The following is a 21,385-nucleotide window of genomic DNA, read 5'->3' on the forward strand; positions in this document are numbered from 1 at the left end:
TTAGAAGGGAGTTAAGCACTCAGCAAAAGGCAACAGCTCCTGTTTCAAAGGGTAACAGCTACCACTCCAGTGAACCTCAATTGTTGCCAGGCATGTGTGTGCATTTGAAGGGTGAGTGGGTGTTGGGGACAGAGATCTCACACAAATTCTAAGGCTGTGAGAAATCCAGAAGGGGCAAAGTATCATTCTGGGTCAACTCCTACTGAAATTCCATTACCCCACACCTTCAAAATGGGCAGGTAGGGCTGGGCTCTGGGAGGGTTCAGTTTTCAGTGGCTTGTGCTCCCTGGCATGTAAGCGATCATATGAACTCTTGTACTGATTGATTGGGGTATGCCTGCTGAATGAGGAGGGGGAATCTTGGGAGACAGGAAAGTCTCTTCTTCTCCTTTCTCCCTCCAGAACCCCCTCTTCAAAGAGAAATGCCTGTGCTGGGTTACATGGGACCCCTTCCCTCAGCCCAGTGTCTAACTCACTGTGGGAGCCAAACCCAGAGGAGTCCCAGTATCAGTCATCACATGGTTCCCACACAGCAGGAGAAAGCATTGCTCAGAGCGGGGCTGGTGATCTGTGTACTGTCCTGATTCCATCCATGCCATTCCTCTCAGCCAGATACTAAAAGGACCCCAGGAAACCCACAGTGCTCTACCATATCCCGGCAGCACTCCCTGCTGTAGCCTTAGTGATGCTGGATAACCTAGTCAATGAGGAGCTCTGTCTGGTGATGGAATGTGTGGATGGAGGCCCTTCGCAGGAGGTTGTGGGGCTAAATGAGAGATGGCAGTTGAGTGTCAGGAGGGCAGGGATCCCCTTGTGAGTCCATTGGCTTTGGCACTCTTAGCCTACTTTTCCCCAAGTTCCTGCTTTCTGTACATTTACAGTAGAGAACCTTGCTTGATTTTAGAACTAGAACAAAGATCCCAGATGGAACAAGTCTTGCTGGTTTTAGTCAGAAACATCAATGACCAAAGGTAATGTTTCCCTTGGTTTGGTCACATCTTTTTTTCTTCTCAGTGTTCAGGCTGGGTTGTGGGGTGTCCTCGTTTGCTGCATTTTCTGAGTTCCTCTTGGAGCTTTTGAGCAATAGATTATGCCCTCTGAGGATTCTTTGTTCTCCTTGGTGAGACAGGGGAAGCTTCCAGGCAGTTTTTGGGTGAGCTGCTGCTGTGATGTCATGGGAACATTGGCGTGTCCTTGTTGGGTTCCCATGGCTGTGGGGCACAGAAGCCTCAGTATCCAGAGTGGCTCTGGGGCACCTGCTCATTGCCAGAGGATCCACCTGCCCGAGGCATTTTCAGCAGCCAGCCCAGCCCTGATGGGTGTCCTTGCAAGGGTACAGTCTGAAGACATGTGCAGCACAGCCAAAATTATACAGCAAGTGGTTGCTGCAGTTTGCACTCTGCACTCTGTGGCTTCTTATGGGTATTTTTTAACCCACTTGGCACCTAAGTCGAAGTTTTCCCCAGGTGCACCATACCTGGGTTTGGAGTTGCTGGGTGCTTTCTGTTCTTCCTTTGGAATGAAGTTGATTTTGAAACAAAGTTGCCATTAAGATGCCGCTCTTTTGGTAGAGCTCCTGCCAACAGCTTCTTAAACAAGGGGTTGTTTCTAGCCAGCAGGGTGTGCGCAGCATTTGGAATGTAGCCTGGAGAGGTTCTGTTCCCCAAGCAGCGAGTGGTAGTGGAGCCTGAAACTCCCTCCGTTTGCTGGTCCAACCAAAAACTGGACACAGCCTAGTGTTTTGTGCTGTTCTCTTGCTTGTGGTGTGATCAAAAAGGACTGTGGCTCCAGGAGGGATATTGTGAAAGCAAAATGCTCTCTCTTCATGTTGACTTGTTCTATCGGATTTTCCACCACAGGCAAGTTTTTTTCCTAACAGCATCTGATTCATGTTCCCTCTCTTGTTGCAGGCCACCTCCCTCATGGATACTGAGAAGCTCCTTCTTCAGTGAGCAGGAAAGGAACCTTTGGTGTTCAGAGTTGTGCAGCAAGTTTTGAGCTTGGCCTGTTGCAGCAGAGGGCCTGCCTGAGAGGCTGAGAGAAAGTTCCGTCAGTGTCATTGCAGCAGTAGAAGCAAAGGGATCCCTGGCTGTTTTCTCCTTTTCTGTTTAAGAGCTTTTGAACACAGCATGAACAAACCCTTTTCCATACAGCATATGGCTTTTCAGCATCCTTAAAGCTGGGTGAGTGAATTTGGGTTGGATGAGTGGGGTCTTCTGGTCCCAGTGCCACCCATGAATTGACAGTCCATGGATAGCAAAACTCTATTCACTGTGACAGGGTCCTGTGGATGAATGGGACCAAGAGCTTGATACACTCCTGCCTCAAAACCCAACAGATTTAGGGCCTCTTCAGGGACCAATGTCTAGTCCCAAGAAGCTCTTTTCTTGGTTAAGCCATATAAGGGTTGGGCTATGATGGAAAAATCAGTAGTGTGCCTCCTTCAAAACACCAATAATCCTAAAGCAAGCTGGAGCTCCTTTGTGGTTCCAGGAATTTTCATGTCACCCAGGATAGCTGGTGTGTCAGTGGGAATTCCCAGAGCTCCTCCCCTGCACCATGTACTGCAACCCCTGCATTTCCTTGTCATCCCATCCCATCCCATCCCATCCCATCCCATCCCATCCCATCCCATCCCATCCCATCCCATCCTATCCCTTGAGATGTTACACCCACCTTGCTCTGCGTTGCCTTTCACTGCCCACCTCCCCTCCCCCTTACTTCACCTTGCAGACCAATCCATTGCCTTGCCTATCCCTTCCACTCCCCTCCCCTGCCATGCCTACCTCACTTGCTTTATCCCCACTGACTTTCTCGTCTTGCCTATTTTTAGGATGTTGGGAGATTCAAGACAGACTATGGACTTTGGACCTGGTTAACATAAGAAATTTGATAACAGGATGCCTTGGCAAAAGCAAAAAGAACTTTGAAAATTAGACCTAGATTGCAAGAAGATTAAATCAGACAGGTTTACCGGAAAAAGAAAATCTCAATAATCTCTGCAAGCAAGAGATGTTGTTATATGCACAAAGTTGTGTATGTGATTTTAACCTAATCATTGTAGTACACATTACTAGTCTCCCTGAAATAGTATATAAGTGTTTGTATCCCACAATGAAATCAGATTCTGATCACCGAGTCAGTATCCCCGTCTCTCTCCATTGCCAACAGCCTACCCCTTTCTCTCCTTGCCTGGTCTACCCATACTTGGCCTGGCCTTGCCTTCCTCTCCCCTGCCTTGTTGTGCTTTGTACACACCTCCCTTGCCTTGATTTCTTTGCCTGGCCCTGCCTGCCCCTTGCTCACTTTTCCTTGCCTTGCCTGCCCCTCCCTCACCATGCCTTGCCTGCCCCTCCCTCACCATGCCTTGCCTTGGCCTTGCCTGCCCCTCACTCCCTCCCATGGATAACTGTGAAAGTTGTGGTGCCTTGTTCCTGGAGTTCCCACATGGGATTGATGAGTTAGAATGGTGAATCAGCTGATGGGCTGTGTCCTGCTTCCAGATTTATCTCTGCTGTTGCTAAACTGCCTTTTTCCCTTGCTTTCCATATAAGACATCTCCTTTTTCAGCGATGTGCATTTCTTGTTCAAACTGTGTAGATTCCAAGGACTGTTTGACCTCGAAGGAATGTCTCTCCATTTGATTCTGTTTTCATTTACAAGTAACCTGGGAGCAAGACTCAGCTGTAGTCTTTTCAATGAGGTGATTTAGCTGTGCACATTGATCTCCATGCCATTGTTTTCTTCTTTGAGCTACCTTGTCCTTGAGGAACTGTAGCTGGTTATGGAACACATGGACGGAGGCACTTTTAGAGAATGTTGTGGATGAAGGAGAGATGGCAGCTGTCAGTCGGGTGGTGAGGGATCCCTCTGGTGCTTCCCATGCCCTGGACAAAGTGGTCCTGTTAAACACGTGATAAGAACAAAAAAAAAACCCAAAAACCTAATCTGCCTTAACATGTAGAAAGATGCTGCTCTAATTGTTTTGGATTAGCACCTCTTCCTCTTGGCCACACCATGTTCTGTTATACTTACCATTCCCCAAGACAGGAAATCTCTTGGAGCCATTTCCTTTCTTTGTGTGATGAATTCAGATCCTTAGTTTTCACCCTCATATTTCTTGTTCCTCTATTAGAGCCTGCAGGCCCTGGACTTCCCAGGTCATCCGCAGGGATGTCAAAAGCTCCAGCATCCTTCTGGGCATGGATGGATCTGTCAGGTTGGGTGGGTGGTTTTGGTTGGGGGCAGCTTTCCTGGGCTCTGGGGTCTGGGGCTGCTGCTGCGTGGTGCCAGTTCCCGAGGAGTGGTGCTTGTGGGAGTGCACGGAGCCCTGCTGAGGGCTGAGAGCATTTGCCCCATGTTGAGAGGGCCAGAGAGGAACAGGATGTCAGGAGGGACTTTGGTTTGTGTGTGTCCCTTCCAGGGGGACAGAGCTCTAATTGAAAACTTCCAGTGAATAAATGAAAGCCACTGCATGAAACTTGAGGGTTTCTTTAAGGGGCCACTTCCCACTTCCATCTTTCCTTGGCTACAGCTGTGAGGAAAGAGAGCACAGCCACTTTTCCAGCAGCATTCCACAGCACATTGTCAGCCTGAGAGTGAGGAATTCTTGTGCTTGGTTTCCTCATTCCAGCTGCCTTTAGCAGGATTTGATTTTCTCCTCAGCTGATTTTGGCCTCTGTGCCCAGCTCAGCCCTGAGCAGGATGAACAGAACTCGATGGTGGGGACTGCTCACAGGATGGCCCCAGCTGGGAGGAGTGGTACTCATAGCCCCAAGGTGGACATCTGGTCACTTGGGATGGTGGCAGTATAGAAGCTAGAGGAGAACCTCCTTACTTTAAGGGAACTCGGGCCACAACAAGAAGAAAATTTCAGAGTGCTTGCATAGGCCCGAGTGCACAGAGGGATTGTGCCTTGAGACGAGCAGCTGGATGTTTATGCACATCATTGAAGGGAATCCCCAAAGACTCAGGCCTTGACACAGATTAATACTTCCCATTCTCCAGCAACCATTTGCTTTGGGTTTTAAGTTGTTGCAGCTCTTCTGTCTGTGGGGACAACCTGAAAACATGAAGCCAGCATATCAGATCTAATCCAATCTTGCAAAAAACCCAACCCCTAAATCAACACCCAAACCCAACAACATTTCTGAAAGAGTTTTGAAAACAGGTGTCATGAACCTCCCAATTCTTCTAATTGGGAAACTTGTCCAAATCATGAAAATTATTTTCTAAAGTCCACGTGGTCAAACACATTTCTTTCCTAGTTCAAGCCACTTTCTCCATGTCACCAAGCTTGAGCTTTCAGCAATCCAAACATCCCATTTCTTGCCTGGCAGTTTGTAGGATGTTTGCAGGATGATGGGGCTGTGATTAATGCACCTGAGTGTCTTCTCAGTTGAATTCATTGGGTGCCCCCCTCTTATGAATCTCCAGTCCTGGTTCTTTTCAGATAAACACTAAGTAGAATTCCTAGAACAGGAACAGGAAGGGACCTCTAAAGGTCATCTAGACCAACAGCCCCACAGTGAGCAGGAAAATCTTCAAGTAGATCTGGTTACTCCGAGCTTCTTCCGACCTGAGTTCAGATGTGTCCAGGGATGGGGCATTCACCATGTCTTGGGGAAGTACCCATATTTCCCCAGTCCCCTTGTAAACAGTCTCTTCCTTAGACCCAGTGTGAATCTCCCCTTTTTGAGTTTAAAGCCATTTCCCCTTGTCCCATTGCAACAGGACCTGTTACAAAAGCTTTGTGCCCAAGTTTCTGAGAAGCCCCCTTGAAGTGTTTACAGATTGCAATAAGCTCTCCCTGGAGCCTTCTCACACTGAACAAGCCCAGCTCCCTCAACTGTCCCTCATAGAAGATGTGTTCCACCATCCGATCATTCCTGTAGCCCTGTTTTGTCCTTCTGGAGTTCATTCAGTTTTATGGGTGGCAAGAGAACTGCTGTAGAATGATTCTGGGTACGGAGGCCTGAAATGGTTTTGGCAGTCCCAGCAGGGTGCTCATAACATAGGTTATGGGAAAGAAGGGACCATGGTGGACTCACTGTGAGCATCAGAGAGGCCCTGGCTTAGTCCTCCTGCCCCACTCTAGCAGGTTTCCTCATTTTTAAAGATTTATGTCACTGAATCACAGGTGACCAAGGACAGCAGGACCCATCCATCCTGGCAGCATTCATCTTGGAAGAACCCTTGCATGTATGGAATTTTGAAAGTGGGGTTCCAATTACAGCCAAGGATGCCTGGATGAGAAGGACAAGTCTTGTCCACAGGAAGGAAAGCACAGAGCCCCAGTGTTTCAGGGGCAGATGAGTGCTGGCCCTCAAAGGACCAAAGCCAGCCAGACTTGTCTTTATGTCAGCATTCATCAGGAAGCAATCTTCGGATATACAAAACTTTGGATCTAGAATCCCAGTTTTGGCCATGGACACCGGGAGGAGAATGACAGTTCTTTTCCATGGGAAAGAAAAGCAAAACATCCTAGTGTTTAAGGGGAAGAAGAGAGATTGCCATGAGGCCACAGCCAGCCCAACCTGCCTATCCTGGCAGCTTTTGTCTGGAAGCAACCCTTGGATAGATGGAATTTTGGCACTGGAATCCCAATTTCTGCCATGGGTATCTGAACAAGAACAATAGTTCCATAGTCAGAAAAGCATGGAGCCCCAGTGTTTCAAAGGCAGATGAGAGCCAGCCCTTGGGAAGCCAAGAGCAGCCAAAGCTTTGCAGTCATGGCAGCTTCTCTCTGGGAGTATCCTTGGACATAGGGAGTTCCAGAGACAGACTCTCAATTTCAGCTATGGGTGCCTGGATGTGAAAGACAGTTTTTTCCATAGGAAGAAAAGCACAGAGCCCCAGGGTTTCAAAGGCAGATGAGAGGTGGCCCCCAGGAGGTAAAGCCAGCCAGACCTGTTCCATGTTTCCTTGGTCCCACAAGGCCCTGCAGTGTCACACTGTGTAGTAAACCCCATAGATTTAGGAAAAGCACCATGGAGGATATGAACAACAGGAATGCTGAAACAGCAAAAGAAAATTCCTGTTTTCCTGTCCTCCACCCCTTAACCTATCTCTGTAACCCTATAAGGCAATGTCATGTTAACCCCTTACCCATTGGTCAAGCTTGGATCCTTTCCAACCCTATAAAAGAAGCATACTGTACCCCATTAGGGGAGAAAGAAGAAGAGCAGAGACCCTTCACGGACCTCCCCAAATAAAGCCATCTCCGTGGAACAGCCTGCGCCTTCTCCTTCTCCTCTCTCTCCGTCTGCTGCGGCCTCAAGCCTGGGGCACCACTACCAAGCAAGCAGAGCTGAAATCCTGAGAGCTTGCTAATCACTACAGAGCTGATAATCACCATGCTTGCTAGATGGTAGCCCTGCGGCCTTGGCATGAGCGAGCTAGCTTCGGGCACCCGGTCCCTGCCCAGGGACTGAGCTCCTGAGTCCTATTGCTCTGCTTTATAATAACGCCATAATGAGAGGTTATTACCATAGCACATATCTGTCCCGTGTAATCAGTGTCTATAACACAGAGGTGAACAAAAACACCTTATAATGTTGCACTTGATTGTCCTAATAACAGAGTACTTAATCCCCTCCCTATAGGTCCACAGGTCTCGAGAGGAACTTTATGCACCTGCAATGAGCTTATGATTATTGTGATGGTGATGGAAACATCCGTACCTGCTGCCTTTCTCGTTCTTCCTGTGAACTGGCTGCATAGGCTTGCACTGCTCTCCTGCTCCCGTTTCCCTGCTCATCAAGAAGCTGTCCATGAAGATGAAACTTGGACCTGCATTGCTTGGCCAGATGACCAGGCTTCCCACATTGGTTACAGCTTCCCATTATAGTTCCAATTCTCTGCTTTTGATATGTCCTCTGTGGTTAGACATATGGGGACAGTTTGCTTTCACATGACCTTGTTGCCCACAGCAATAACACCAGAGCATTAACTTAAAAGAATCAGCTAACAAAGCTATACTATATGATTCGGTCCTAACTTTAGCACACGCATCAATTAGTTCATTTAAGGATGGATTTTCTTTTGGTAACAAATCTATAGCCCTTTTGCAGTCCTCATTTGTATTATCTCAAGCTAATTGCAATATTGATTTCTTGGATCATTGTTTACTATTTGTTTTTCCATGGCATCTCATAATCGTTCTATAAACTGGAGGTACGGCTCATTGGGACCCTGTTTGATTGTGGAATATCTCTGGGTTGGTGTTACCATGTCTGCCACTTTAAGGAGGGCCTGCATTCCCAAGTGTCTTGCTTGCCTTAAAATTAAAGGATGCAAATGTGCCTGCAACTGTGGGTTGTCAGTGGGATGCAGTCCCATAAGATGAAAAACCCCAGCCCCAAAGCATGGATCTTGCCGCAGTACTTCTAGGTGGCGTAGCCCTTGATCATCTGCATATTGCAACCAGGTGGACTCGAACATCATATATTGAACTGGGGTACAAAGCAGCTTCGCTATCTGTTTAGTATCAAAGGGTGTCATCTCACTGGCAGTTAGGACATCACTCTCTTTCCCTTCTTGCCCACTCACCCCTTGGGCGCTTGTAGCTATACTTGTTATGACTCTTAGTAGCAAGGTCTTGCTGTGCTGGTTGACAAATCTAGGCACAAATAACCATGTTGCAATACTGGAAACATTGTTCTGAAAATGCATACAAATAAGCCATTTAGTGCCCCTCATTTTAGACTCTCTGGTTCCATTGCAGCTTTACCTGCAGTGGATTTGCTGTTTGTTCTCCTGTCCTTCTGGGTCCAGAGCTGGCTCGATTAGTTTTTACTTTAACAGTTGGGGTGAGATTGGTGTGAAATTGGAGTGAACTCATCTGCAGAAAGTTGGATTGAGAGGTGAAAGGTGATGTGATAACCCTTTCATATCAAAGTCCTGGATTTCTGGCATGGATACGTGGGTAGAAGGGTGAATGAGAGCTTTGTTTGGGGGATTGGAATGAGGTGTAATAGCAATCTTTATTGTTCACAGCTCATATTTATGTGGTTTTCAAAAGTCACATGTTTGATCCCAATTGGCTAGTAACTTGTTGCCACCCAGTTCACTGTCCAATAGCTGCCTATGTACATGTTTGCCAAAAATTGGCCAGCATCTGTTCCTTGCAGTTAAGCCTTTCCGCTCCTCAAAGCTTTCTTCCTTAAAGATGTTTACTTCCTTTCCTCATGGGTACAGGCTGATTAAGTCAAGGTCAAAGTTACTTGTGTCTGTGATGCCTTCAGGTCAGCTGTTAGCCGTCACAGATGCACCTTTTTGTTTTTCAACTACAAAGGCAATCTTTATCCTCCTCTGCAGGGCCCCTTGCAGATAGGATAAAAAACATGGTACAATGAGTGAAATAATTATAATACAAAAAATAATAAGCCCAGTTTGAATGAGGCTCTTCTCCCAGCTTGATAAACCTAACCCTTCCAGCCAGTGATCTATCCCAGAAAATCCACCATACAACACATGCCATCAAACTCTTCACAAAGATGTCCATGAGCTAACAAAAGAAAATCAATGGCAGCAGGATTTTGCAAGGTAGCATGCCGCACACTATCTACAACTATAGCTAAAGCACTCAAAATTAGGGAAATGTTATTTACTCTTTTTACTACAAAGCAAGCCAATCTATTTAATTCAGAAACTATCAGGGGGTAACATTTTGCTTTCCTGTTCCAATTCAGCCCCACATATCATGTCCCAGTGTATAATTAAAAAAGACGCATCCTTCTGCTGATAATGTCCCTAAAATCTCTGTCTTGGGGTTCAAAGGAAGCAACAGGTAAATTATCATTTCAAAGATCCCATGGTTCCATACGGGCTGTGGTATTACAATTGTTCTGGGAAGAGTGTTGCATTTTGACAACATTTTGTGTTTCTTTGTGTATACTTTGTGTGCCATTCAAGGGTACCCCCACTAAGCAGGTGGGAAAAGGTCGTTCTGGTCATGCCATAGCCTGCAGCTCAACTCCATCCTATCTCTTCCCATAGAAGAACTTCTCCATTACTGATGGAAAGTTTTTTGAATTGTATTTGATGTCTTCTGCTATCTGTTCCCACTCCTCTGTGGGATTGGATGTGCTTGCCCAGGGGGGTCTGGGGTCTCTGTACAAATAACAAACGGGACAGGACTGCTAGGAATGTGCCTTGAGCTGTTTTATTTTCCAGCATCAGTCTCATTACATGGTTACAACGATGGGAAGATGCCATCAGCTCACATCCCAGGCAGCAGACCAAGAACTTAATGTTACACCTTACTTTATAAGTTTTTTGACCAATCACACAAAGCAAAAGCACATTGACAGTAGTTGCATCCAGTCACTATAAGCACATGTACCTTCAGTTTAAACAATGCTTCCTTATTTTGAATACAATATCTGCTTGTAAGCCTTAAAACACAATGCACAGAGCTCCATTATTAAGCTTAAAACTTACTAATATCTTGCTAGATAAACTTTTCTGCAGCTTAGGGAGTTATTCTAGCCAAGCATTAATACACAGACCATTGTTCTAGTTGTCCTTACTTTTCTACTTCTTAGATAATTTTTCTGCTGACTTATTTTATGGCTAGTGCTTAGCTCTAATCACAGTTCTGCTGTCTCTAGGGCCAGCCTTTTGCAGCTTTCCCAAAACCCTCTGATTTTATGGATTCCCACACAGAGCTGTCATATTTGACTGTTCAAACAGCCCTAAGCCTGTTTATTTACTAAGGCAGTGTCTTGGTTTGAAAAGACAGGTGTCTGTTAGGGAAGGCAGAAGTGTCCCCTGAAATGGGAAATGTAAACTCCGTCCCTACATATTATTATAATTTTGAAATTAAGGGGCTTTCAGGCAAAGGTATGGGAGTAGGGATAGCAGTTCCTTATTAGGGAAGAAAATAAAAATATTTTAAAAATGCAGTAATACAAAAGACCGACAGAGTCAGAATATGACCTGACACCCTGTGAGTCAGGGTGTTGGTAGCAGTCCCATTAAATGGTGGCTGCAGTCCTTCTGGAGTGACAGATGTGGTTCTGTTGAAGCGTTGATCCTGTAAAAGGGTGTAGTTTTCCTCTGGAGATCCAGTGGTGGTGTAGATGGGCCTGGTCTTCCTCTGGGAATCCAGTGGGAAAAGGCTGCTTCTGGTGTTCCAAATCTCAGAGTGTATCCAGGTAGGAATACTTGGCTCCTCCCCCTGGGCGAAGCATTTCACAATATGATGCTGTAATTTTATCAGTCATGCAGTGAGACTCAATGGCCCACTAAAAGAAGATATCTCCCCAGAGGGAGAATTGGTTGTGGAAGAGGTAAACTGCCCAATTAAAAGAAGATAAATGCCCCACCTCTAATAGATGGGAAATAGAATACACACCCCTAAACCACATCTTAAACCCCCAGAAAGGATGTAAATTTTCTTGAAATGAGAATTCTTCATTATGCCAATAGCTTGTTTTAACAGGCAAGTGGGCTCTCTTCTCTTCTGACAAGAGTAACAGACCTCCTGTCTTATCTACCAAGCCTCTATTCAGGCTAGGTGTCCATGCATGGACAGTTGCTGCCTTCCAGACATCCAGAAGGGCTCAGAAGGTTGGTTTTGCTTTGTATTTATCTTCCAGCATGCTGGAGAATGCAGCAGCCAGGGTGGGTCTCTAATGGATGAACCGTGTGTTCAAGTTATCTTGTGTGTACTGGGATTTGTGAGGAAACTAATGATCTGTCTGACTTTTTACAGGCATTAGCAGCGGTTGTCTCCTAAAGAAAGCACCAAGGCTGACATTACTCAAGGAATGACTTTTTGTAACTTTTCTTCCTCATCCCAGCTCAGGTAAGGGTGTTTCTAAAGAAAGTGGCTCCCAAACAACAACCAGACCACCAGTACAGAGGTACTGGGGCAGTTTCCTATACTATTAGGAGGTTTTGAGGTTTCAGACTTAGTAAATAACTGGAAGAGCTTGCCTGAGAACACATAAACATCACACTTTCATTATGTGAAGTGTAAATTTCTTGTCATATTACTTCTGTCTGAAGTGTTTGAGCTTGGAGATTTAACAAGCCAAGGCTAAAGGCCACCAAGGTGGCTGTTGCAACCTTGTGGTCCTGTGCTGTCCTGGCTGCTCCATGGGCTGTGAGTTTTCCTGAAGATACTCATAATGCTTTTCTTGTTGGAAGCTGTTTCTCACCTCACCTCAGTGCAGACCTAGCAGCCCAGGGCCCAAAGGCTGTTATATGAGCTGTGTTGGTGGGGTTGACTCACTCTGGCATGTTTGATAGCAACTGTTAGTTGTCTGTCTTACCTGTTCTGTGCTGCGTAAGCCATCAGCTCTGCAAACTTCTGGAACAACAAAATTTGGAGATGGGATGACCTCAGCTCTTTCCAATTCTCCATTTCCCTCTTTTGGGGGAAAGCTTGCTCCCTTCACTAAATTTTCCTATACTGGCTCCAGTATTCAGTGACTCAAGCACAGGGTTTTCATTGTTTCTCTTGGGAGACTGTCAGACTGCTCACCATGAGATGCTTTCCTAAGCCTCTGCCTGATGTGTTCTGCTCCAGCAGGATGCCCCCTAAGGTGCAGGAGCTCCCCAGAGCCCCTGAATAAAACCTTGGATTAACCCCTGCTAAGAGTCGGCCCTTTATCCTCTACCGACGTCTCTGGTGTCTCTTCTGCTGCAAAGGCGACCAGCCTAGGTGCCCTCAGTACCCTCGGGGCATGGGAGACTGTCTCCACACTGTCTGCCGAGTCAGAACTGGCTGGGGTTCCTGAGGGGCTCCCAGAGAGACAGAGACAGACCTGGAAGAATGGTCAGCAAAAAGCTGCAGGGGGTTAATGCTAATCAAATGAAGTACTTGAGTACTGGTTAACCCTTTCTGGGTTACTTTGGTTCATGTTCTGAATAAAAAGGCTTGAAAGGAGAATGTCATAGTCACTTGAAGGCTGACAAGTGTGAGCACTGAGGTCCTAGGACTTAAAGGACAGGGGAAGGTTTTAACCTGTAGAATATAAACATTCCTTCAGTGATGACCTTTTCAGCTGAAATGCTGAACTACATGGGCAACTAGATGTGGCAATTGCTGGTTTTATTTTAGGTTTTGCTTGTGCCTAGAACTGAGTCAAGAAGCTTGATTTTTCTTAAAAAGCTGAAGATTTTCCCAAGGATTGCTTTCTCTGTTATCCTGTCTGTGCTGCCAATGCTGCATAACCAGTAGCTTGACTGTAATGCTGAAGTAATTATTAAAATATCATCTGAAAAATAGATCAGTCATGACAGGATAAAGCCATTTTCCATGAAAGATGAGTGGGATCAGACCCTGGATACTCTCAAATGTATCCCGCACTGAAGCATGATTTCAAAAAGTTAAGATTTCAGCTGAGGGTTAGAAGCAATTCATACTGATCAGGATGTAAATTAGATAGGTAGACGATAGGTTAATGATTATTAGATGCTTAAGCTAGAGCTGATTGTTATATTGTTTGCTATTATGAACTTCTTTGTAGAAGGAAGTGGAGTAAGCGAACTGTTATAAGAACATATTGAAACCAGGAGAACAATAGTTAGCACCTGGGCTTGATGTCAATCAATCATGAAGCAGTGAAGTGATATGCAGAATAAATGGACTCCACAACTTGATGTAGTTATGAAGTGGGTATGTATGTCAGCGCCCAGCACAAGCGGATAGCTCTCATGAAAACTTGTGCCCTGAGCCCTGTGTGGGATCTCAGCACATCGTTCCCGATGTCCAGAGATGCCAGGAGAACCCTTGGGGGTCTCGGAAATCCTGGAATGTTGCCAAGAGTGTTTGGTGGCTTGATTTTGACCCATCCACAGAAGTAACAAGAGTTTGAGGACATGAGAATCACTTTAGAGTGAGAGGTGTAAAAGAGACACATTTAGAGGGTGAAATATAGACTTTAAGGTTTTTGGTACAGGGGGGTTATGGAGACAAGATGGAGGGATCAGGGCGTGTCTCATCCTTCTTCTTTCTTCTTCTTGTCCTCCATCTCCTGTGGTGATGTTGGCACTTGGGGATTGGTTTATGGTGAAGGTGCACTTGCCACCATGGATGAAAAGTATTGGGAAATAAAGGTAAATATTATGTACGTAGATTTTAGTATAAAAAGACATGACCGCCCCGTGGGTGGTCAGAGAGTGCCTGTGACTGCTTGCAGATCAGACCTCTGTTGGGCAGACAGAAAATTTTGTAGATAAGAAATAATAAACAATCTGAAGACCGAAAAGCTGAAGAGTCCAGACTCGTCCTTTGAATCGCGTGCCACCCAAGAACCACTCTACCCGTGTCGGGGCAGAGACAGACAGCCGGACCCGACAGCCCTGGTCTGAGCCACATCTTTATTCACAAAGGTGTTCCATATACATTACATAGCACAACCTTTCCATGCATATTCAACCCCTGGCCCCTCCTGTCCTCACCTCGCATGGTAATTAGATCCATGCCCTTCCGAACATGCATTGTGTGCTGTGGTGGTCGCACGGGGGTCTTTCAGTGGTCTCTGAGGCTGAAGGCTGTGGTCTTCCTCACGACTGAACTTTTGAACTCTTCTCCTTTGTGCATATGCTTTGGTCCCTTGGTGCTTATCTGAGTATGTCTGTCGATTTTGATCAGCTTGGAGCCAGAGGAGCCCCTTTATCTGGGTTTCTTGCATTCCTTGGTCTTCTCCCGGTATTGTTCTTTATCACAGGAAGCTTCAGAAATTTGCATTTTCCTATGCCCTTTGTACCATGGCAGAGGTTTCTTAAGTAAAAGGTTAAAATTCAACACACAATTCTACAAGCTAAAATTTAAATGCTTAATTCATATTGCTAACTTAAGTGAACCCCCAAAACCTCAATTTCAGGGGACCTTGGATCATGCCAGAGGCTCACAGAGATCTGACGAAGATGTTGTTGACTTCATCCCTGGGACCACTAACCCAATTCAAGACCACTGACCCAATTCAAGAGAAGAATTGCACATGCGTGAAGGACTAATAACATCATTTTAATACAGAGGATGGGAGGTGCTGGGGTTAAGCGTATGTATTGTATGTAAGATCTTGGGAAATAAATAGAGGACAAAGAACCTTGTACAGTGTGGTCACGCCTTTTGGGATGACTCCCCTGCCACCCACCAGTGTTAATAAACTTTCTAACTTAGACTAGTTAGATAATCTTTGTCCATGATCTTTGGCTTTAATGACTCAAGACAAGAAGGGAGAATTAAATTCCAAAGTGTGTCCATGCAGGGGACAAAACTAGAAGCAAATCCAATGTACACCACTGAGAATTCTGGAAATATTTACGACAGGATGGAAAGGTGGTAGAGGTTAAGAAGTATGTGGTAGGGTAATTGTCTCAATTTGAAAGACAGGTGTCTGCTAAGGAAGGTAGAAGACTCCCTTGGAATGGAGAATGTAAATCCCCTCCCTCCAAATTACTGTAAGTTTGAAATTAAGGGGCTCTCAGACAAAGATATGGAATAGGAATTACAGTTCTTTACTAGTATGTATAACAAGGCAAACGAAACAACAACAACTATGGCATTAACAACAAACAGAACCAGGGACCCGGTAACAGTCTTCTTGATTGCAGGCACTTCCCCCTTTGGTGCAGTTACCATCACAGCTGGCAGGAATAAACAAAAATCCCGGGCTCATGGGCAAGGTGTATCAGAAGTTTCACGGTAGCTGGAACTGTGGGGACATGCCAGCAAAGCAGCCGGCTGCGGGTTACAGCATGGAGAAAGCCAGAGCAGTACCAAACAAAACAGCAGGGGTGGGGCAGCGGGGGCCTGGCTCTGAGCAGGGCAGGGAGAGGCAAAGTTCAGGATTCCCAGGGCACATGAGCAGATGGTGATCAGTCCCTCAGGGCTGAGCTCCAGCAGTGCTGATGAAATCTCTTCACAGTATGTGACAGCCTGGCTGTCCTCCTCCAATGCCAAAGAGCAAGAGAGAGCGAGGCTGCCCCCCCAGCCCCGTCTTTTTTACCTGCCTCCCATTCTCATGGTATCTCTGTCCTCCCCCGAGAGAAACTCCCAAAAAACCAGAGGAGTTCGCCCTCCCTCTCAGCACCCAGCCATCAGCACTTAGCAACTCAGAGGGAAAAAAAATACAACAAGGAAAGAAAAGGAAAAAAAAACCAAAAAACTCAACCCCCAACAGTGATACATCGTGGGATGGGAAGCTCTGGTGTTTTTTTTTAATTGCTTGGTAAGCTGGTTCATGGACTATATGAAATGAGCAGTGGGCTCTTCAAACTTGGGTAGAGAACAAGGACTGAGCAGGCACAGGGAAGGGTGTTGCCCTTGCACCTCTGCCAGGGGAGTGGAGGGAGGTTACTTGATGCTTCCTCACAACCTCACACCACACACCTGTTCTGCCAACTGCTGTGTGCACAAGGAGGAACTGCTGCTTCCTTGGGGAGAAGTTTTCAGTGCTCTGACTGGCTGTGGCAGGGGGCGAGAAAAGCCCAAGAGCGCAACAAAGGGTAACAGAGAACCAGCCTCTGCAGCCTGACTCACGCCATCCCTGCACAGCTTCCCTCTGTCTTCCAAGAATGTTTAATAATGCAGCACACGCAGCTGAGATCACCCTTCTGGCAAGTGTCTGCTGTGGTGTGAGACCAGACATCTGGCACCATTGCGCCCACTTATAGTCTCCAAGGCAACAATTTCTCCTTGCTCTTTGGAAGCTCTGTGTGTTCCTAAAGAAGCTGTCGTCCTTCTTGATGTAAATGCAGCAGGTGTGAAAGGCTTTATCTGTGCTAACGAGCTCTAGATTGGGTGGCTGCTGCTCCAAGGAGCAGTGCTGCCTGCTCCTTGGATTTCCTGCTGAAGATATGCTGCCAGTCCATTCCTCATGTCACAAAGCGTCTCCTGCTTGTTCCTATCCCTGTGTGCCGTGTCTGTAGCCAGCTGTTCTGCCAGGGGGATCACTGGAGATCTCTGCTGAGGTGAGGTATTCAGGAAGAATTAATTCCAGAGGAGGTACTTGCCAGCCCTGAAGCACTTTGTAGCACTAAAATGCTCACAGTAAGCAAACAATTTAGCAGTGCCCCAGAGATGTTTCTGTGGGCTTCTCTTGAGCAGTTGGCATTTTCTTGCTAATGTGGTTGTATTTTGGGGCAATGTCAGAGGAAAACTCTTTATGCTGTTTATGTAGAAGAATCCCCCGTTAGGTTTTACCTGGACCTAAGACCAGGTAAAACCTAACAGGGTTTGTGTACTTGAACACAAGTGTGCTTGAAAACAGGAATTTACTGAACATTCGTGATTGTGGGGTCACTGATGTACAGTGAGGGACTCCCATCACCTGGAAGAAAGCCAGAATTGCTCTTCTGGCACAGCTGAGCCATCTGACAGCTGGAGTGATAGTAAGAGCTGTCTCAGCCCAAGCATTTAATGTTCCCTGTTGCCGCCATGATATTTTCTGAAAAATCCCTTCACCAGGATTTTTCTCCTGAGAAGCCTCAGAAAAGAAATGTAAACAATAATTATCTGATTGCTTGGAATGTGGTCTGGAGGTTGCTTACCAACAGGTGCATCTTTGATTGGTTCCATGTGAATTGTTTTTAATTAATGACCAATCCCAGTCCAGCTGTGTCAGGACTCTGGTCAGTCACAGGGTTTTATTATTCATTCTTTTTCCAGCCTTTTGTCTGTATCCTTTCTCTTTCTTTAATAGAGTTTTAGTATATCATTTTCTTTTAGTATAATATCATAATATAATAAATCAGCCTTCTGAGAACTTGGAGTCAAATTCTCATCTCTCACTTCATCCTGGGAACCTCACAACACAACACCCTGTGGGTAACAGTGTGCTGCTGATTTATAGGAGTTGCTACAGTCGCACCTATCCCTTGCTGTGAGCCCTGTGAGGGAAAGTGCTGTATTAGGTGCAAACTCAGCTTCATCATGGAAATGGTTTGTTTGTCTGCTCCACATTGAGTGGAAGCTTCTGCAAACTTGCTCCCCTGGAGTTCTCTTGCTGCAATTTTGTCTGTGCTCCCAAACCTGGGTAGACTCTCCCCTCTGCTCCCTCTGGCTTGGGTTTCTGCCAAGTTATCTGTCAACTGCACCAGATAATTGCTGGCATGTATTGGATCAGGTGCTTTACAGGAACTCTGGTAGCTGCCATGGCTGTAAATAGTGGCTAGCTGATGTTTCCCAAGGGCTGCAGGGGAGAAAATGTGTTTCCCACTGACTATTGGGGTGATGCTGTAGCACTTGAGAGGTGGCAGCAGGTTTGCCCTGTGACTCCAGGATCTGGGCCTAGGGGGACCTGCCCTTGCAGGCCGTGTAGCCCCAGTTTAGAAGCAGACTGGAGTCATTGGGCAGAAAAATGAAGCGGGGCTGAGTCATTTAGCAATTAGTGAGCCTTTAGCCCTGGTAAGAATCTGAGTAACTGAGAGGCAGAGTCTGCCTAGTGATTGCTATTGAAGGATGTCATGGAGACAGTCCACTTACTTACAGTTCTGGAGTTCTGGCTGCTGTTCTGGGTTTAACATTTCCTTTTTTTTCCCCTGCTCATCTCCCCACCAACAAGCTGGGGAATATGCATGGAAAACAAATCAGCAGCAGATAGTAGCATGTGAAGTGATTCTTCTGCTGGCATGAGTGGGACTGTGGGCAATAACACCTGTGGTGATTTAAAGTCCAAAGGTAATGTGTTGCTTTCTTGCTTGCAAGCCCTAAAACGGTTTGGAGGAAGGAGGTGAGAACCTGAGCCAGCTGGTTTGTGAGGGATGTTGGATACTGTACAGCTGGTTTGGGTTTTATGTACTTGATTTCTTCAGAACTCATGAGTAGAGGGGACAGGCTGCTGTTACTGGTGTGACCTGCTGCTGTACTCGTGAGCAGGCACAGGTGTCTGTGTAAAAGGCTCTGGTCTCCCAGATAATACAGGTCCCAAAATGCCTGTAGAGGTTTTCCCCCCTCTTTAGCATTTCTCAGGCAACATGGAGGCTCCCCATCCCCACTGGACTGGCTGGAGGCCTGTGCTGGATAAGGAAGTGAAAGCTCCCCTAAACCTTGCTGTGCTCAGCTGCATGAGTGAGCAAGACCTGCTGATGGATGTGAGGATAACACAATCCAGGATGGTAGTGAGTGAGTGCTGGTCTTGGGAGCACTAAGGAGATCTGCTGGTGTAAGGGCCGCAAGAGAATGGAGGAACTAGGGACTCACAGTGAGAATCAATGCTTGGGGTCAGCCAAAAATGCCAGGAGGCAGGGAAATGGGAATTAAACAAGCAGGAAGAGAGCCAATCCTCTTTGATGCCAAGAGGACCTTTTAAGCACCCAAGATTGCTGTGGGTGTGGAGCTGCCAGGAGTAGCCTGTGACATCCAAAAGAGAAGGGTGAAGCAGGACAGTCTGTGCAGCTCAGGGTGCAGGGGCAACCCCCCAGCCTGGACTTGTCACTGCCCACACCCATGGAAGCATCTGGGCTGCCCCAGCTAGGGGTTGTGAAGGGCTCTCCAAGCAATCATGTGAAATGTTTTCCTTTGATTCATCATCTGTAATTCCTCCTGGAGACATGCTTTTCTCATGGCTTGCCTCCTGTAAGTCAGCTGTTCCCACTCAGGAGCTGAACTCTGGGCAGCCTTGCCTGGGTTCCTTTTCAAGGAATGCAGCCTTTCCTTTCACCCAAGTATTCCAGTGCACATAACACTCTGGTCTCTCTCTTCCCTGACCCTGTTCTTTGTGTTCCCAGGCTGAGGTTTCCCCTGATGAATTTATTTGGCTCCCTGATCTCTTTACTTTTCTCACAGTTTCTAAGGAGATGGGTACAATGAGACGAAAATGTCAACCCCTTGTATTTTGTGCAGGGGGATAAGCCTGAGCTGTTGCTGGACTACACAAACCTCTGGCATTGCCATCATTTGATGGGACTCTTGAGTTTCCCATTCCCAGTTCAGTGGTATTTTGCCCTGACCAGAACTGAGCACAAATTGGGGCTGGTTTGTTTTTCCAGAATCCTGAACTGTCAGAAATGTGCTGCATCAACATGAAATGCAGTTTTTGGAGTCTAAGGGTTTTTTTTTTCACATGAAACAAGAAGTTTTCTCTGATGCCTGAATGTTGAGGCACAGGGGGGAAATCCAGGGAGTTGCTGATAGACTGATGAGGGAATAAAACTCAAGTGGACTGGTGGCTCTCAGCAAACTCGTGAACCTTTTCCTAAGGGATAGAAGTTTTCAGGGTGATTCAAAACTGCTCTTCCCCCACAGAACCCCTCTTGGGCACCTCGCAGGCAAGGCCAGTTGCTCTGAGCTGCCTGGGTAAGTTCTCCATCTTGCCTACACTTGTTTCCCTTCCCTCTCATTCTTGCTTTCTCCCGTTGGCTCCATTTCCTCTGGACTTCAGCAGAGGGATCTGGGATTTGCAGCCTGTCCCTTCCCACTTCCCATACCTCCTTCCTGGCAGTGCTGTTTCAGGAGTCCTTGTGCTTTAGCCAAGAGGGACATCTAGTGGGGTTGGAGCTCAGGGACCTGGGGTTTGTCAATATTTCTTGCATTTTTATTTATTAATTTGTAATCATTATGAAGGAGCAGGAACTGAGGTTTTACATGGTCCTGGTGGCATGCTGGCAAGGTGGACCTTTGGTGGCCAGTTCATGGGCTGTTTCTCTCTTCTTACTTGCACATAGGGAAGTGACTGTGGAATGGGGCTTTTATGGGAAGAAAGGTGCTGTGGTAGGTGTCACTGTGCTCAGTAAAACAAAACCTGTCTGAACACACTTCTCGGTGGATTTGGTTGCACAAGGTTCCAACTTTGACTTGGAAAATCATCTTCTGCTCTCTTCTTGCTTGGCCATGATCCTGCTGGTTGTGGCAGGAGCCCCAGACTGCATGTGGGCACAAGGGAGAGAGAGTAGACACTGGATCTGGTGTTCAAGTGATGGAACAGCCCACTGCAGTTCCTGTGGGTGCAGGTGCTGGGGCCCAGCTGCTGGGCTCTTCTCATTAACTGTTTCATCCTTTAGCATCCTGTAATTCCAGGCATCTTCTGGGGACCATCATCCATAACAACTCCTGTTTAGGGAAGCTTTTAGTGGGCCATGTGTCTGGGGAGCTTAACTGCAAACTGTGGGACACTGGAATGCAAACATTTGTACTTTTATTTGCTCAGTGCTGCAAAAGTGCTGCTGATGCTCCCTGGGCAAGAGAATGACCACAATAAATGCTTCCTTTTGTGTTGCTGTAGCATTGTGTAAGCACAGATCTCAGAATGTTCCTTAACTCTGCAGGGAGGGCTGAGGCACAAACCATCCTCCTATGAGCCCTCACAGCTGTTTCTTAAGATTTCTCCCCAGACTCCGCATCTCTCTCCACACAGTGGCGCTGCTGTGCAGAACAGTAGTGAAGTGTTTTACTGGGAGAGGCTCAGCTTCCCCCTTAGTGCTAGGG

General features: G+C 46.6%; 1 long non-coding RNA gene across 2 annotated transcripts in view; it reads left to right on the top strand.

Moving 5' to 3' along the window:
* LOC143695639 (uncharacterized) overlaps nucleotides 1–21,385 on the top strand; it is a 36,197-nt gene that overhangs the window by 13,964 nt on the left and 848 nt on the right. The window contains exons 2-4 of one of the 2 annotated variants that reach the window (XR_013185037.1): nucleotides 1,911–2,183; nucleotides 11,720–11,812; nucleotides 14,841–15,047. This is a non-coding gene — a long non-coding RNA (uncharacterized LOC143695639). Of the gene's footprint in view, nucleotides 1–1,910; nucleotides 2,184–11,719; nucleotides 11,813–14,840; nucleotides 15,048–21,385 lie in introns of those variants that run through there. The other variant, XR_013185036.1, reaches the window with a different exon arrangement.

This window comes from Agelaius phoeniceus, chromosome 23 (assembly GCF_051311805.1).
Source record: "Agelaius phoeniceus isolate bAgePho1 chromosome 23, bAgePho1.hap1, whole genome shotgun sequence".
NCBI lineage: Eukaryota > Metazoa > Chordata > Aves > Passeriformes > Icteridae > Agelaius > Agelaius phoeniceus.